This window comes from Chiloscyllium plagiosum, chromosome 28, assembly GCF_004010195.1.
Source record: "Chiloscyllium plagiosum isolate BGI_BamShark_2017 chromosome 28, ASM401019v2, whole genome shotgun sequence".
NCBI classification, from domain to species: Eukaryota; Metazoa; Chordata; class Chondrichthyes; order Orectolobiformes; family Hemiscylliidae; genus Chiloscyllium; species Chiloscyllium plagiosum.
This window is the reverse complement of record NC_057737.1, coordinates 47,739,596-47,758,503: the sequence shown is the minus strand read 5'-3', so window position 1 is coordinate 47,758,503 and position 18,908 is coordinate 47,739,596.

Sequence of the window (18,908 nt, the reverse complement as noted above, 5' to 3'; positions counted from 1 at the left end):
GTTTCTAGGACTGTTAGGAGGCCTGTAAAAAACTCCTAACAGGGTGAGCTCACCTTTCCTATTCCTAACCTCAGCCCAAACTACCTCAGATGGCAAGTCCTCATCCATCGTCCTTTCCACCACTGTAATACTATCTTTGACAAGCAATGCCACACCTCCCCCTCTTTTACCCCCATCTCTGACCCTACTAAAACATTTAAATCCTGGAACCTGCCACAGCCAATCCTGTCCCTGTTCTAGTCATGTCTCCGTAATAGCCACAACATCGGAGTCCCAGGTACCAACCCACGCTGCAAGTTCACCTACCTTATTTCGTGTACTTCTTGCATTGAAGTATACACACTTCAAGCCACTTTCCTGTTTACAGGCACCCTCCTTGGAAATTGGTGCCATGTTCCTAACCTCCCTACACTCCTGGCCCTGCACCCTGAAGCTACAATCTGGATTACCATGCCCCTGCAGAGTTAGTTTAAACCCCCGCCAAGAGCACTAGCAAACCTCCCCCCAAGGATACTGGTGCCCCTCAGGTTCAGGTGTAGACCATCCTGTTTATAGAGGTCCTACCGTCCCCAGAAAGAACCCCAGTTATCCAGATACCGGAATCCCTCGCTCCTGCACCATCCCTGTAGCCACGCATTTAAGTGTTCTCTTTCCCTATTCCTCGAATCTCTATCACGTGGCACGGGTAACAAATCAGAGACAACAACTCTGTTCGTTCTCACTCTGAGCTTCCAACCTAGCTCCCTGAAAGCCTATCTAACATCCTCAGCGCTCCTCCTACCTATGTCATTGGTGCCAATGTGGACCACGACTTCGGGTTGCTCCCCCTCCCCCTCCAGGACCCGGGAAACACGATCAGAGACATCACGTACCCTTGCACCTGGGGGGCAACATACCAAACGTGAGTCTCTCTCGTTCCCACAAAACCGCCTATCTGTGCCCCTAACTATCGAGTCCCCAATTACTACTGCTCTGCTCTTCTTCGCCCTTCCCTTCTGAGTAACGGGGACAGGCTGCGTGCCAGAGGCCTGAGCCCCGTTACTTGCCCCTGGTAAGTGGTCCCCCCCACAAGTATCCAAAATGGTATACTTGTTCTTGAGGGGAACGGCCGCAGTGGGTCCCTGCACTGGCTGCTTCCTCCCAGTCCCCCTCTCTGTCACCCATCTATCTGCCATCTTTGGAGTTACAACTTCCCTAAAGCTCCGATCTCTGACCCCCTCTGCCTCCCGAATGATCCTAAGTTCATCCAACTCCATTTCCAGTTCCCTAACACGGTCTTGGAGGAGCTGGAGATGGGTGCACTTCCTGCAAGTGTAACCAGCAGGGACGTCCATGGCATCCCTCACCTCAAACATGTTGCAAGAGGAACATTGCACTGCCTTCACTGCCATCCCTCTGAAAGTAACCTTTTTGGTCTTGGAGGAGCTGGAGATGGGTGCACTTCCTGCAAGTGTAACCAGCAGGGACGTCCATGGCATCCCTCACCTCAAACATGTTGCAAGAGGAACATTGCACTGCCTTCACTGCCATCCCTCTGAAAGTAACCTTTTTTAAAACAAAACTAGATCTAAAGAATAGAACAAGCAAAATGCAGCACTTACTTACTTACCACAACGGGTCTTATTATTAGGTTAGAGGAGGAGGGTGGGTGGGAGGCACTACCTCTGTAGTGCCTCGGGTTCCTCTCCTGTGCGCTTTTACACTCACTGCTTTCGTTCCCGGCTGCCCCTCTGGTCCTCGTCACTTCTCCGCTGCTCCCGCTCCTTCTGTGAAAGGGAAAACACCGCTGTCCACTACCAGTAAGTAATTTTAAAAAAAAAACTGCCTTACCTTAGCTGCAGTGTTCCGGCCTTGTCTTGCCTCCGCTGCTGCTCGCACTCAAAAGGTGCACAAAAAGCAAGATCAACATTAGATTTGAAATTTGAGAGGTCCATTCGGTGTTTACTTGACTGTCATATCAATGTGAATCTCTAGCGCAGATTGTTGGTGATTGTCACTCCTAGAAACTTGATAGTCTTGACCATCTCCATATTTGTAAAGGATAACACAACCTTAGAATGAAACGGCATTTGAACAGAAAAAAAAATCACAATTATAAGTTTTTCAGTACTACAGCAACAATCTTTAAAACAATCTCTAAAAAATGCGGTGACAAATTAAGTGTCTAAGAAGACTGCAAGATAACAAAACTGACTAGAGTAGAAGGAGATCAAAACCCAACAATGATCATCCAAGTCAAGAAAAAAAACACTCATCATTCTCATATCATCAAAAAATTCAAGAGTTTACATCCAATTCACAAATCAACAAAGTTTCAAAGGTGGAAAATACAATTGTTAAGATTTTAAGAAGCTTCTGGCTTGGACACTATATCAAGCTCAGAACACCTTAGCACACTTGTCTACCATATGAGACCAACATCCTGATCACAGATCAATGAGAAACAAATTACGTGTGACAATCTTTGATTAGCTTTAGATCAATATTTCACTGAAGAACTACCAGAACTCCATTGAGATCACGCCTCAATTGCAGTAAATAACTCTCAAGAGAGTCTGTAGATCTCCTGTAGATGTCTTGGAACTGAGATTTATTAAAGATATCTGGTTGGAATGGATGAGTTGAACTGAAGGGTCTGTTTGCATACTGTATATCTCTATGACTCTATAACTGCCCTGCAACAATCGCAACCATCATCCTATATGCGAGGTATGTCTTGGAACAGTGGCGATTTTACCCCAGATATCCTTCATTCCAGTTTACTAGGGCTCCTTCAAGCTGCATTCCAGTCAAATACAGCCTTGATATCCGAGGTAGTCGCTCTCACCCCATCACTGGAATTCAGCTCTTTTGTCCATGTTTGAACGAGGGCTGTGATTCAGGAGCTGAGTGATCCTCGCAGAACCCAAACCAGACTCACTGAGCAAGTTTTTACTGAGCAAGTGCTGCTGGGTAGCACTGCTGCTAACACTTCCATCACTTTACTGATGATCAAGAGAAGACTGATGGCGCAGTAATTGGCTGGGTTGGATTTGGTCCTGCTTTTTGTGTACAGAACATACCTGGGCTATTTTCCACAATGTCAGTGTTGCAACAGCTTGGCTAGAGGAGCAGTGAGTTCAGGAGCACAGGTATTATTGATGGAATGTTGTCAGAACCCATAGCCTTTCCATTATTCAGTGCTTTCAGAGAATTCTTGATATCAAATCAAATTGGCTGAAGACTAATAAATGTAACGTTGGGGATCACTGGAGGAGGCTGAGTCAGACTATCCGAGTCAGATAGTTCTCCTATAATACCATAGTTGCATTCCAGCAACAACTCATTTCAAGAAAATCACTTCATGGAAATAATGGGACCTATGGGAAAAGTGGGACAGACCAGCAAAAAATATCACTCACAATTACTCAACTATCACCCAAAGGTCTCACACAATGTATACCCCAGTCTGAATGAAGGTTGAAATTATATTTATTAATGAAATAAAAATAAATTTAGCAGAGTCCATTAAATAATGTAAGAAAACTGCTCTCAATACAGTATCTTGCACAGAAAGCTGCTCTGTTGGCAACTGACATTGGTGCATGCGCAGATTGGCACGAAGACTGGTGCTGACATCGCACATGCGCAGAACAGCATAAAGACTTCGCCACGCACATTCGCGCATGCATAGAACAAAGTACGCAAATAGGAATCGCACTATTGCCAATGGAGGAAAGCGGTCTTGAAAATACTGTTCCCTAACTCTGGAGCCTAATCACGCTCCCGAAGCGCTATCCCAGAACTACTTGTGCTTGCTGAACATTAGTGTGAACGGTTCTGGTTTTTTGTTTGCACTGTTGTGCTGGGCCCTTCCATCATTGAGGATAGGGATATTTGTGGACCCTCCTCCTCCAGTGAGTTGTTAATTGTCCATCACCGTTCACAACTGGATGTGGCAGGACTACAGAGCTTAGACTTAACTCTGCATTTCACTTGCATTTATCAGTACTGCTGTTTGACCTCAGGTAGTCCTTGTGGTATGTTCACGAGGGCTTCATTTTCAGGTATGCCTAAGGAAAGTAATGCTTATTGTACAATGCAATAAATATCTGATGGATTTTTCAATACAACAATATCTGTGCCCAGTTCCTATAATGGACAACATTAGTGTATCAGGTAAACCACTCTACTGGAGGAAATCCGAAGTGTCATCTAGACCCAAAACCTTGGGCCCCAGCAAGCACAGGGACTGAGGTAAGATGGGGCAGGCCTGGGGCAAGATGTAGACTCCTCATGTTCTATGTCTTTGGCCTGTGTACAGCGATGGCAGTTTCATGAGTCAATGGTAGTGCACTTTGCCTAACACCATGGCCAAAACAGCAAGAAATCCAATATTGAGTCAGTAACATCTGCAAAACAAAAGTAATGAATAAATCAATAACATTAAAGAATGACAAATAACCAGACTCACATTCTGATCAGAACAAGTCAATATGGTTTTACGAAGGGAAATTCTGTTTGACAACTTTTTTTTCAGAATATTACTAATTGGGTAGAGAAAGGGGCAGCAACATTTAGAATTAAAAAAGGCATTTGATAAAGTGCGATACAATATGCCAATATAGAAAGTCTGGATTTGTGGAATTCGTGGTGACATATCAGTATGGATAGACAATTAGTTAGCAAGCAAAGAGTGAGAATACACGGGGCCTTTTCAAGTTGGTGAGAGAAATGAATTTGCATATTAAGCCTCGCTCTTTCTATCCTTGATTTAGTCAAAGAAACAGTGAATAATGCAAAGTAGGAACACAAGCTATGAGGAGGACATGAAGAGTGGAGGGGTCTGAGAGGATGAGACAGGGAGTGGAGGGGTCTGAGAGGGTGAGACCTGGAGCAAATTCAGTGGAACAGAGAGAAAGAATGAGGCTGAGAAAGTGCTGAATGTATCTGTCTCTCTCTTGCTGTGAAAGGAGCAGGTGAAAATGCATTCCATAATGACTTCACAGCATAAGAAGCCACGAGGGAGAAAGTCTACAGGTAAGCACTAATTTAATTTAACCTAAATCAACCCATGAAGTAAGATAAATTTATTAATTTGTACCGAAATTAAACCTAAGCTCATTTGATAAAATTCTTAAACTTTAACTTGTACTTTATACACTACCTTGGGTAAGTATTTAATTAATCAGATCTAGGGGATAAAGTTAGAACTAAATGAAGAGCCTTGGTAATATTAAAGCGTACCTAATATTTAATTAAATTAGAATCTGAGGTATTTGAATATTATGAATGAAGTAGAAACACTGAAGTTGATTTACCTATAGATTAACTGATATCAGCAAAGGGGAAGGAGGGCATTTGGTCAGGAGCTGATGAGTGTCTATTTAAATTTTAAATTTATTTCTTGTAATTGAGTAATAATTTGAAGCATGGCAGACCCCCTCAGCCCTGTAAAACACAGCCGTGGGAACCCCAGGACACGTTTCATGTCTTCAGCCAGAGGAGATAAAATTCCAGATTTTGCGGCTTAAGTGCACTGTGTGGCTGAGAGCTGCATGAACAGTATGTTTCTGAAGATAGTCATCATCACCAACCTCCCCCCACACCCCACAGTTTAAATGTGTAAAGGCAGAGAGGACTGGCTAACATCCAGATTGTGGAGGCATGCACTGAGGAAGCAAATGTGGCTGTGGTAGCGAGTTTGTTTCACGACATTGTTGAAGAGCTTCAGGGCTGAGGAAATGACCTGGGAGTTGCAGTGGGAGAGAGACTCCCTGAGATTCTTGTAGAGAGAGGAGGAAAACTTCTTCAAGGCAGGCATCCTTGCAAGAGGATTCGCAGTAGGGTTAAAATCAACAAGGTAAAAACAATGACTGCAGATGCTGGAAACCAGATTCTGGATCAGTGGTGCTGGAAGAGCACAGCAATTCAGGCAGCATCCGAGGAGCAGCAAAATCGACATTTTGGCTCAGTGAGATATCTGGTGGTCATTGGGCTGTTTTTGTAGTACCCTCCACCTCATTGATGGATTTCTCACAGGCTTGGGTAAGCTAGAGGGGTTCCCTGAACTTGGCTTTATGGAGTAAAAACAGTCTTGGATATTGGATTGCTCTTCATTCTTCACTGTGGATAGTTCTGATAGCTATCTAGGTGATTGCTGAGGTCAGTCTGTGCCCAGAAGATTGTACTGAAAACAAGACAGAAAACACCATGTGGTAGAGTTTTGAACAAGGTGCTGGTTTGGGATTCGTTCTCCTTGTATTTTCATTTTGTTTCTGATACACGCTTATTTTCAAAAGACAGTGCACCATGGCAAGCTGCTCTCAGGATTCAAAGTGAATATCAAAACTGCGAAGTGAGGTAGATTTCCCTTTTCTGACATGAGGGTGCATACCGGTCTTGAACTTTCTGTAGAAGATGGCTTTGGTAAGTAGATGTCAGAGTTCTGGCCACGTAGCCAGCCCAACTCAGTTGTGACTATCTCAATTGGTTGCAGTTGCTTGGCATTTTAAGTTGGGTGAGCACCTCAGCTTCTATTCCTTCTGGCTGATTTTCAGAAGCTTCTGAAGGCAGGTGAGGTGAAAATGATTGAGATTCTTGCTTTGTCGCTGGTCCAAGTTTCTCATATGTAGAACAGGGTGGGCAGGACTGTTACTTTATAGACTTTAAGTTGGTAGGCAAACTTACTCCTTTTTGCTTCCAAACTAACATTGAACGTGCAAAAGGCTATGTTTGCTTTGACAGTTCTTGTCTGTGTTTTATTGTCAGTTCAAATAAGCATGCTTTCTCAGTATGAATGAATCATGTCAATTTCCAGGGAATCTGAGGCAGATCTACACAAATATCTTCTTGTGGATTCACACCAGCTGCAGACTGAGGGATGGATCTTGCTCTGACTTTATCAAAACTCTTGGTTGTTTTGACAGTGCTTGTATTCTCAATGATAGATCAGTCAATGAGACCCTGGACTGAGGTAGACCAGGCTCAGGGAAGGTTCCCAGTATTTGCGCTGGGATTATTCACCAATATAACACAAGTCAGTGAGCAGCAGACTCCTGAATCCATTACTCAGACATTTGGTGGTAAAGTGTTGGCCTAAGTGGTGAATTCTGCAGGATCGGTTACCGAGTGGCCACAGAATTTAACAGGTAACTGGCATTCTATTGGGAAATTATAGATGTCAATCTTCCCTGTCCACCCATTTCCCCTGCACACCTCTGTCTCCCATGCACCCCTGCCCAACACATCCCTCTCCCATGTACAGCCCTCTTGCCTACATCCTTCTCTCTGGACACCCCTCTCTCCCCCGTACGCCCCGCTCCCACATACATTCCTCTTCCATGAACGGCCCTCTTTCCTGTACACCCCTCTCTCCCATATGCCTCTGTCCTGACTGTTGATCCCATCACTACACATTGTCATTGCTGTGAATGAGGGTGCTCTCCCTCCTTTGATAGGTTGTCAGACATATTTTAACTCCTTCCTTATCTGGTTGAAGTTCTCTGAGTGGGAAGGAGAATTATTCACCAGGCCATTGTCCCAGACATGTTCTGAAAGCACTGAGGCTCCAGCAGGTTCTATTCACATTGGCCAGTGACAGCCTGAAAGCTGGACCTAACTCACAGGTCACCTGCGTGTGGCCCAGGGACCCATTTTGGTCCTTTTACTTTCGATAAGTCTTCAAAGCAATTTAAAAACACACAATAGTTATCTGCTCTGGGGTCCATCCATATTCAAACTCAAAGCAACTTCAATGAGCAAGATTCTCACCAGTATCCAGGTCAACTCTGTCAGAGCTGCAGTTGAAAATGTGGAGTTGAGGAGAGCTGCCATCACCAAAATTACAGTGTAACATTCTCCTGCTCTAAACCCTCCTGTTTCTGAGGATTACTACCCTCCCCACTGCTCAAGTGTTGAGTTTGCAGTTTCAGATGCTTTTGGATAAACCTGTAATTTTCATCCTCTGTTGTCATTCATTTTTCTAATTACCAATCCTGCCACTGTCTGTTCTGCCTCCTTATTATGACAATTTATTTTCTTCAGTGCAACACTACAGTGAAACCAATATAAACCGTCTAAATAAATCTGCAGTCTGAAACAGAAACTTACTTCTGATAAATAATTATCCAGTAAAATGAGCAGGTTGGAACTTTGTCAATGGGGATTTCTTTCCCAGATGTATAGTATTCTGAAGTGGGGCAAACCCGATGGAAGTTCACAGCCTACTTCAATGCGGCAAAGCTAAGGGTTGTCTTGCTGAGATTTGTTTGGGTGAATTCTTCTTGCTGACACTGTCACTGATGATCACTCACCATTAACTTGGGCATAAGTACCATCTAACTTAACAGAATTACAGCTAAATAGTAGCGAGTCAGCTGTCATACAGTTCTCAATCATGTTGACTTGTCAACAGCCAGTAAAACATGATTATGTTTCTCAAAATCAGCTGCAGTATGGTCACCCAGACAGGAGTCAATCCTGTTGATACTAACACACAGCAGCGTGTCTGGGGAGGCTGCTGGGTGAGGGCCATGCAGATGAGTCATCAGCTCAGTTACTGACACTTTGGTTTCAAGAGGCTGTGACATGGGTTTGCTGGTGGATCCTCACAATGAGCTGGGTTTCGGGTTGGCTGCTGGACATTCTTCTGTGGGAGTGAGATCAGAAGGAGATTGTGGTCCATGTTGTAACAACATCAACAGGCAGAGGGACTTGGGACATAGAACATAGAACAAAGAGCAATACAGCTTAGGAACAGGCCCTTCAGCCCACAATGTTGAGCCAAACATGATGCCAAATTATACCAGTCCCTTCTGCCTGAGCTTGGTCCATATCACTCCATTCCTTACATATTCACGTGCTTATCTTAAAAGTCTCTTAAACACCCCTATTGTATCTGCCTAGAACACCATCCCTGACAGCATGTTCCAGACTCCTACCAGTCTCTGGATAAAATACTTGCCCCTCACATCTCCTTTGAACTTGCCCCCTCTCACCTGAAATGCATGTCCCCTGGTATTAGACCTTTCAACTGTGCGGAGAAAGTGAGGACTGCAGATGCTGGAGATCAGAGCTTAAAAGTGTGTTGCTGGAAAAGCGCAGCAGGTCAGGCAGCATCAAAGGAGAAGGAGAATCGACGTTTCGGACATAAGCCCTTCTTCAGGAATTTCAACTCTGCGTAAAAGATTCTGACCATTAACCCTATCTATGTTATTATAAAATCATAATTTTATAAACTTCCTTCAAGTCTTCCCTCAGAATCTGCCACTCCAGAGAAAACACTCGAGTTTTTCTATCCTCTCCCTGTAGCTCATACCCTGTAATCCAGGCAGCATCCTGGTGAAACCTCTTCTGCACCCTCTCCAAAGCCTCCACATCCTTACTGTAGTATGGCAACCAGAATTGAATGTAAGACTCTAAGCGTGGCCTAACCAAAGTTTTATAAAGCCGCAACATGACATCCCAAATCTTGTACTCAGTTCCCTGATGGTACTGCAATCAGAGTTTAGGGAGCTAGGTAAAAAATGGGGGTAATCTGGAGATTAATGCAAGGCCACATGTAAACAAGTACAGAAGTAGTAGGATAAGGCAGATGAATGTGTGGCTGGAAAACTAATGAAGGAGGGAAGGATTTGTATTCCTAAGAATTCTGTGGGGCGGCATAGTGGCCCAGTGGTTAGCGCTGCTGCCTCACAGTGCCAAGGACCAGGGTTTGATTCCAGCCTTGGGCGGCTGTCTGCATGGAGTTTGCACATTCTCCCCGTGTCTGTGTGGGTTTCCTCTGGGTGCTCTGGTTTCCTCCCTCAGTTCAAATATGTGCACATTAGGTGAATTGGCCATGCTAAATTGCCCATAGTGTTCAGGGGTGAGAGTGTAGGGGAATGGCTCTGGGTAGGATACTCTGCGGAGGGTCAGTGTGGACTTGTTGGGCTGAACGGCCTGTTTCCACATTGCAGGGATTCTAAGACTATCTCGTGTAACATGTTAGAAAGTGATACTGGGGCTGGCTATGAATGAGATGGCACCTGGGCAAGCTGGATGGCTTACGTCCTTGGGGCATTTCGCTCGTGCTGTTGAGGAGAGTTTAAATTAAATCAACAGAGGTGTTGGGAGACCAGGAGAGAATACTACCAGGGAGCACAAAATGCTGGGAGAGGCAGCTAGCGCTAGAATTAAGAACAGCGAGTTAACGGGGTAGAGTCAGAGTAAGGGAGGAATTAAAACTTTGTAAATCAGGGCCACGCTACATGCATATACAGACTATAGTTAATACAACTGGGGAGTTCCAGGCACAGCTTGGTGTCTTGTGGGATGATGATAATTCAGTGGCAGTAACAGAGACCTGCCAAGGGAAGGGCAGCACTGAATGATAAATCTCCCTGATTGCTGAGTGTTCAGGAAAGATCGGAAAGGAAGAAAAAGAGGAGGGGTTGTGTTATTACGAAGAAAAAGGGTTCAGAGACAGAATTTGGCTAGAGCTACAGAATCAAAAAGGTGGTGAGTAGACTATCACAACTGGTAGGAATGAACTAGTGGATCAAATCTACAAAGAAGTGTAAGCATTACAGGGTATTAATAATGGGGGGTTTAATTACAGGGTATTAATAATGGGGAGTTTAATTATATATTAATAATGGGGAGTTTAATTACAGGGTATTAATAATGGGGGGTTTAAATACAGAGTATTAATAATGGGTGTGTTTAATTATATATTAATAATGGGGAGTTTAATTACAGGGTATTAATAATGGGTGCGTTTAATTATATATTAATAATGGGGAGTTTAATTATAGGGTATTAATAATGAGGGGTTTAATTACAGAGTATTAATAATGGATGTGTTTAATTATAGGGATTAATAATGGGGGGTTTAATCACAGAGTATTAATAATGGGTGTGTTTAATTATATATTAATAATGGGGGTTTAATTATATATTAATAATGGGGGAGTTTAATTACAGGGTATTAATAATGGGGGGTTTAATTATAGGGTATTAATAATGGGGGTTTAATTGATGAGTATTAATAATGGGTGTGTTTAATTATATATTAATAATGGGGAGTTTAATTGTAGGGTATTAATAATGGGGGGTTTAATTATAGGGTATTAATAATGGGTACATTTAATTATATATTAATAATGGGGAGTTTAATTATAGGGTATTAATAATGAGGGGTTTAATTATAGGGTATTAATAATGGGGGAGTTTAATTATCGCGTATTAATAATGGGGGGTTTAATTACAGGATATTAATAAAGGTGAGTTTAATTTTGGGTATTAATAATGGGTACATTTAATTATATATTAATAATGGGGAGTTTAATTATAGGGTATTAATAATGAGCGATTTAATTACAGAGTATTAATAATGGGGGAGTTTAATTATAGGGTTTTAATAATGGGGGTTTAATTATAGGGTATTAATAATGAGTGCGCTTAATTATATATTAATAATGGGGAGTTTAATTAATGGGTATTAATAATGAGGGGTCTAATTACAGAGTATTAATAATGAGTGCGTTTAATTACAGGGTATTAATAATGGGGGGTTTAATTACAGAGTATTAATAATGGGTACGTTTAATTATATATTAATAATGGGGAGTTTAATTATAGGGTATTAATAATGGGGGGGTTTAATTACAGGGTATTAATAATGGGTACGTTTAATTATATATTAATAATGGAGAGTTTAATTATAGGGTATTAATAATGAGGGGTTTAATTATAGGGTATTAATAATGGGAGAGTTTAATTATTGGGTATTAATAATGGGGGGGTTTAATTACAGGATATTAATAAAGGTGAGTTTAATTTTGGGGTATTAATAATGGGGGAGTTTAATTAACCAAATAAAGGCAGGGGTTATGGTGGTGCTAAGGACAGAGAGGTGCAAGTGTTCTGAGATTGTGTTAAGGAGAATTTCCATTAGCAGAATGAGTCCAGTCCAATAAGAAAGAAGGTACTCCTAAACCTGAGAATGAGGAGGATAGATTGAATCGAATATCATTTGGGAATGTTTAGTGAACAGGGATCATTGTATCACACGTTTTAGGATGACAGTGGACAGGCAAGAAGGACAATGAACAATCCAATGTGAGATTTATTAAAAATGGGAGATCATCACTAGGGCAAGAACAGAGTTGGGATGAATAGACTGGAGTCAAAGGTTGGTGGTAAAAACTGTAACTGTACGATGGACCAACTTCAAAGTGAAAATAGTTTTGGGTACACCAGGTATATTCACCTGAAATGGAAAGGGAGGGTAAACATATCCAGGGGTTCACTAGAATTGTCAGGTAGGAGATGCAATTGAGAGCATCGAGGAATACACAAGATTGGGGAGTTGCACGCACAGAGAGTCACAGAGTGCTAATATGTTGTCGTAATGGCAATAACAGGAACCTGACTCACACCAGGCAGAAATGGGTACTAAACATTCCTGGCTATGAAGTGTTGTGGATTATGGATAGGGATCAAAGTAGTCAACAATTACAGGGGACCTCATAGACAGTTCAATGTGATTACACATAAGCAATTGCTGTGATTATCCATATACAGTTTACAGTGTGATTTCAGATACAGTTCACAAGTATTTGCAAACAGTTTACAGTGTGATGACACACTCAGTCACTGTGATTACATTCACAGTTTACAGACAGATTAAAGACATGGAAGTGATTAGACAGTGTGATTAAGCATACACTTCTTTTAAAGCAGTAATTACATACAATTTATAGTATGATTACAAACACAGTTTTAGTGTAATTACACACAGTGTTTCTGGAACGATTAGACATGCAGTCAATGAAATTACACACAGCCAGTTTACTGTGTGATAGCACAGACAGTTGAAGTGTTATCACATGCACAGCTTAGCATGACTACAAACACTTTTCACAGCATCATTACAGACATATAGTTTACCATTTGATTATACGAACTTTTTTGTAGTGTCGACACATGTACAGTTTGGCATGTGACTACACACAGTTCACAATGAGATCACACAAACACAAAGTCATAAAGTGAAGATGCACTGATTACATGAAGTCACATTGTGCTATTACACACACCTTACCATCATTACACACTGTAAGTGTGGGCGCTGGGGGTCCACGTAAGTGCCTTGGGGTTTGGAAATGAGGCCTTCAAGTTTGAAGCCCAGTGTGTTCTCGAGACTTAAGGCTGGCACAGACTTGGTCAAAAGACTAAAATTCAAGTGCTTTTTAAAAAGGAAACCTTTTTTTAATAGAACCCCTACAGTGTGGAAATATGCCATTTGGCTTAACAAGAGCACACTGAACTTTTGAAGAGCAACCCACCCAATCCATCCCCCTACCCTATCCCTGCATCCCTGCACTTACCCTGGCTAATGCACCTAACCTACACATCCCTGATCACCATGGGTAATTTAGCATGGCCAATCCACTTAACCTGCATAGCTTTTGGACTGTGGAAGGAAACTGGAGCACCCGGAGGAAACCCATACAGACATAGGAAGAATTTGCAAACTCCACACAGACAGTCGCCTGAGGCAGAATCAAACCTGGTCCCTGGCACTATAAGACAGCAGTGCTAACTACTGAGTCACCATGCTGGCCTGCTTTATTCTCATGTTGAACTTTTATTTATGATTATCTCAAGTCTATAATACTTACGTAAATATTCTGTACTGAGGTATCCTGTACCTAAGATGGCAGAAAATCGCCACATTACAAACTTTCACTGCACTCGTTCAAGTGCATGTGACAATAAAGGCTAATTAAAATTCAAAAAATTTTATTGAATTCAAATTCCACCACCTGCCATAGAAGGATTTGAACTCGAGTCCCCAGGATGTTACCTTGGTCTCCAGATTAATAATCTAGTGATAATACCACCTGGCCAGAGGGGCAGGATTGAGAGATCTGGAAGATGCCAGCTTCTGACTGGCACGTAGGTGGTGGTGTCTGCCTCTCTGATTATGAACAAGGAGAGTATTTTGTCAGCTTTCTTCACAACTGTGCAGCCTTCTTCAGAGTTCACTCTGCACACCCTGCTCATCGGCGTTTCCTTGTCACTGGAATCTGGACAAGGACAGTGTGTCTGTTGATGTGCAACAGCATTCCCACATTAAAAGATGTCCCACTCAAAGTTTCTGCATCAAGGAATTCAAACCCCCTCTACGCACAACACAACCCTTTGGCAAGAGAGAGAAGATTGAGAGATCTGGAAGATGCCAGCTTCTGACTAGTGTGCAGGTGATGTTAGTTTAACTCAGTCGATTCACTTTCGGTTTATGAACTGGAGAGCATTTTGTCAGCTGTCTTCATGACCGTGCAGCCATCTTCACAATTCACTGAGTTCACCCCGCAGTGGGAAGGAGCTAGGAATGGTGCCCTAAAAATAGTCTGTTCCATCACAAACCTGGCTGGAAAACCACATCCAGTGACCTAGCCTACCTGCAGTCTGAAAACCAAAGTCAACCTCGATCTCTGAACCTGGAATGTTTTCCCATTCCCTGTAAGAATGAACCCTCATGTACCTTCATACAATGTACAACAGAGAGGGATTTGCTTGTTCTTTTACATGAACCAGCAACACAATCATTGGAATGAAGCACTGCACTTGTTGCCTGTGAACTCAGGCACTTCTTCATCGATATCACTGTCCTGCAGGAGACTCGAAAGGCAGCTTGGGGAAGGTGTTGGTCACACCCTTTTCTGGAGAGGAAAACCCAAGGATCAGCTCAGGATGAGTAGAATTGGATTCACCATCAAGAACAAACTTAACAACTAACTCTCAGAGCTCCCTGTCAGCACCAACAATCACCTCATGATTCTGTCTACAACTTGCCATGAGCCAGCAGGCAATGATCCTGAGTGCCTGTGCATCCAACCCTGATGCCATGAGTGAGTCCAAAAAAGGCTACTACTTCACCCTAGACACCATCCTCACCAACATCCCTTAAGAATCTTCAATGCCAGGGTTGCAAAGGATGCCCAACTCTGGAAAGGAATCATTGGAAATGAAGGAGTTGGCAATTGCAACACCAATGGGATTATCCTGCTCACCAAACATGTGGAACACTAGCTAGTTATTACCAACACACTGATCCACTAAAAAGACAAATTCAAGATTTCTTGGAGGCATCCACAGTCAAAGCATTGGCACATGATCAACTACATCATAATTGATTCCAAAATCATAAGGATGAGGTCATTACTAAAACACTGACTGGTGCAGATAATAAGGTGACTGGACCATTGGCTCAGCTGCTCATCAATGTTCACTAAATGCCACTTGAAGCAGTTCAGAAAAAAAGCCCAGTTAGCGAACATGCAAAGTCTTCACAAAAATCTCCAAAGGGTTCATTTTAATGGAGTGGAGGAAATCTGAAAAGAGCTGAAGATAGCCATTATCTCAGTGAAGAAATAATCAGCCACAAGACTGGGAAACACTAAGTTAAAAATCACACAACACCAGGCTATAGTCAACAGGTTTATTTGGAAGCACTAGCTTTTGGAGCACTGCTCCTTCATCAGGTGGCTGTTACAACCAGGAGCAGCGCTCCAAAAGCTAGTGCTTCCAAATAAACCTGTTGGACTATAACCTGGTGTTGTGTGATTTTTAACTTTGTCCACCCAGCCCAACACCGGCATCTCCAAATTAGGAAACACCAAGACTGGTTCAAGAATGACCGTATCATCCAAGATCTCATCGACAAGAAGAGGAACACTCTCCATGCCTGGCAAAAGGACATCATAGTGAGGCAAGGAGGAGAACTCCTTCAACAGCAAAGGCAGAAGAACAAAGAAGAATGAGGAAATCAAGAGCCAATGGACTGAGAAAGCGAAGGAGCTGCAACTCCATGCTGACAACCAGGACAACGTGGGGTTTCTTCCTTCCCACCAAGGCAATGTATGGACCAACACACCATATGCCTTCTTAACAATGCTTTTAGAGAGACAGAAAAAACATCAACGTCTACTGGAGAGAACACTTCAAAGACCTCTGAGAGTGTGATACAAATCATTGACAAGGACATGTTTGATGTAATCCCCCAACTCCTCATCAATGATGTAGTGGCCTGCGACTGCTCAAGTCAAATAAAAGTCATTCAAAAAAAGGAAAAAACCTGAAATAAACAGGGCATGGAAAATAGCAAAAAAAAAGCCTGGTATGCTGGGATTACTTGGGCCAAGGCATATCCATACGCGGAGAAAGGGAGGACTGTAGATGCTGGAGATCAGCTCTGCATCTTATCTATGTCCTTCTGTAACCCACAACATCCTTCGGCACTATCCACAATTCTGCCGATCTTAGTGTCATCTGAAATTTACTAACCCATCCTTCTATGCCCACATCCAGATCATTTATAAAAATGAGAAACAGCAGTGGCCCCAAAAAAACAGATCCTTGCAGCACACCGTTGGTAACTGAGCTCTTAGATGAACATTTCCCATCAATCACCAATCTCTCTCTTTTTTCAGTTAGCCACTTTTCTGAATCACCTTCAATCCCGAAACTCCGTATTTTGTGCAATAGCCTACCATGTGGAACCTTATCCAAATGCCTTACTGAAGTCCATATACACCACATCAACCATTTTACCTTCATTCACCTGTTTTGTCACCTTCTGGAAGAACTCAGTAAGGTTAGTGAGGCATGACCTACTCTTCACAAAACTGTGTTGACTATCCCTAGTCAAATTATTCCTTTCCAGATGATTATAAATCTTATCTCTTATAACTTTTCCAATACTTTTCCCACAGCTGAAGTAAGGTTCACAGGCCTATAATTACCAGGTTTGTCCCAACTCCCCTTCTTAAACAAGGGATCAACATTTGCTAAGTTCCAGTCTTCTGACATTACTCCTGTCGACAATGATGACATAAAGATCAAAGTTAAAGGCTCTGTAATCTCCTTCCCAGCTTCCCAGAGAATCGGAGGATAAATCCCATCTGGCCCAGGGGTCTTATCTACGTTCAGATCTGTGAAAATTGCTAAAACCTCCCTTTGTCAACCTTAATCCCATCTAATCTAGTAACCTGTATCTCCGTATTCACACTAACATTGCCCTTTTCCAATGTAAATACTGACGAAAAAGTATTCATTAAGCGCTTCCCCTATGTCCTCAGATTCGACACACAACTTCCCACTACTATCTTTGATTGGCCCTAATCTTACTCTAGTCGTTCTTTTATTCCTAGTATACCTATAGAAGGCCTTGTGGTTTTCCTTGATCCTATCCACCAACAACCTCTCATATGCTCTCCTGGCTCTTCTTAGCCCTCTTTTTAGATCTTGTCTGGAAAACTTATAACTCTCACGCCCTAACTTGAGCCTTCACACCTCATCATCACATAAGCCTTCTTCTTCCTCTTGACAAGAGCTTCAACTGCTTTAATAAACCATGGCTCCCTCTCTCAACAACTACCACCTTGGCTGATAGGTATATACCTATCAAGAACCCGCAGTAGGTGTTCCTTGAATAAGGAAAGGATACATTTCAAGAGTGTCCATCGCCTGCAGTTTCCTTCCTCATCCTATGCATCCTAAGTCTTGCCTAATTGCACCTTAATTGACTTGCCCCTAGTTATACCTCTTTTGCTGAGGTATATACCCATCCCTGCCCAATGCTATTGTAAACATAACTGAATTGTGGTCACTATTGCCAAAGTGCTCATCTACCTCCAAACCCAACACCTGGCCAGGTTCATTCCCCAGTACCAAATCCAATATAGCATTGCCCCTTGTTGGACTGTCTACATACTGTGTCAGAAAACCCTCCTGCACACATTGAACAAAAACTGACCCATCTAAACTACTTGAACTGTAGTATTCGCAGTCAATATTGGGGAAGTTAAAGTCCCCCATAACAATTACTCTTTTACTGTCCCTTCCCGAGTTTGACTATTTACATATGGCTCTAGAAAACCCTCCTGGATGCTCCTTACAAATTCTGCTCCATCTAAATCTCTAACACTAAGTGAAGTCCCCCATAACAATTACTCTTTTACTCTTGCTCCTATTGAGAATCATCTTTGCTATCCTATCCTCTACATCCCTGGAACAATTCAGAGACCTATAGAAAAGTCCCAACAGGGTGGCCTCTCGTTTCCTGTTTCTAACCTCAGCCCAAACCCCAGTGGATGAGTCCTCAAACGTTATCTCAGCTTATGTAATACTATCCTCGAGTAACAATGCCACACCGCCATCCCCCCACCCCCCCCCCCCAAAACCATCTTCTCTGTTCTTACTGGAACTTCTAAATCCAGAATCTGCAGCAACCATTTCTGTCCCTCCTCTAGCCAATGTTTTTAGATTACTTACAGTGTGAAAACAGGCCCTTTGGCCCAACAAGTCCACACTGACCCACCAAAGCCAATTCACCTGACCTGCATATTTTTGGACTGTGGGAGGAAACCGGAGCACCCGGAGGAAACCCACGCAGATATGGAGAAAATATGCAAATTCCACACAGTCAGTCGCCTGAGGCGGGAATTGAACCTCTGGCGCTGTGAGGCAGAGTGCTAACCACTGTGCCACCGTGCTGCCTATGTTCTTTCAGTTTGTATTAAGACAAAACACCAGAACGCCTCATCTTCCGGCTAGGAACCCTCCAACCACAAGGGATGAACTCGGATTTCACCAGTTTCCTCATTTCCCCTCCCCCAACCTGTCTCAGTCAAATCCATCAAATTCAGCACCGCCTTCCTAACCTGCAATCTTCTTCCCGACCTCTCCGCCCCCACCCCAGTCTGACCTATCACCCTCACCTTGACCTCTTTCCACCTATCACATTTCCGACGCCCCGCCCCCAAGTCCCTCCTCCCTATCTTTTACCTTAGCCTGCTGGACCAACTTTCCTCATTCCTGAAGAAGGGCTTAAGCCCGAAACGTCAATTCTCCTGTTCCCTGGATGCTGCCTGACCTGC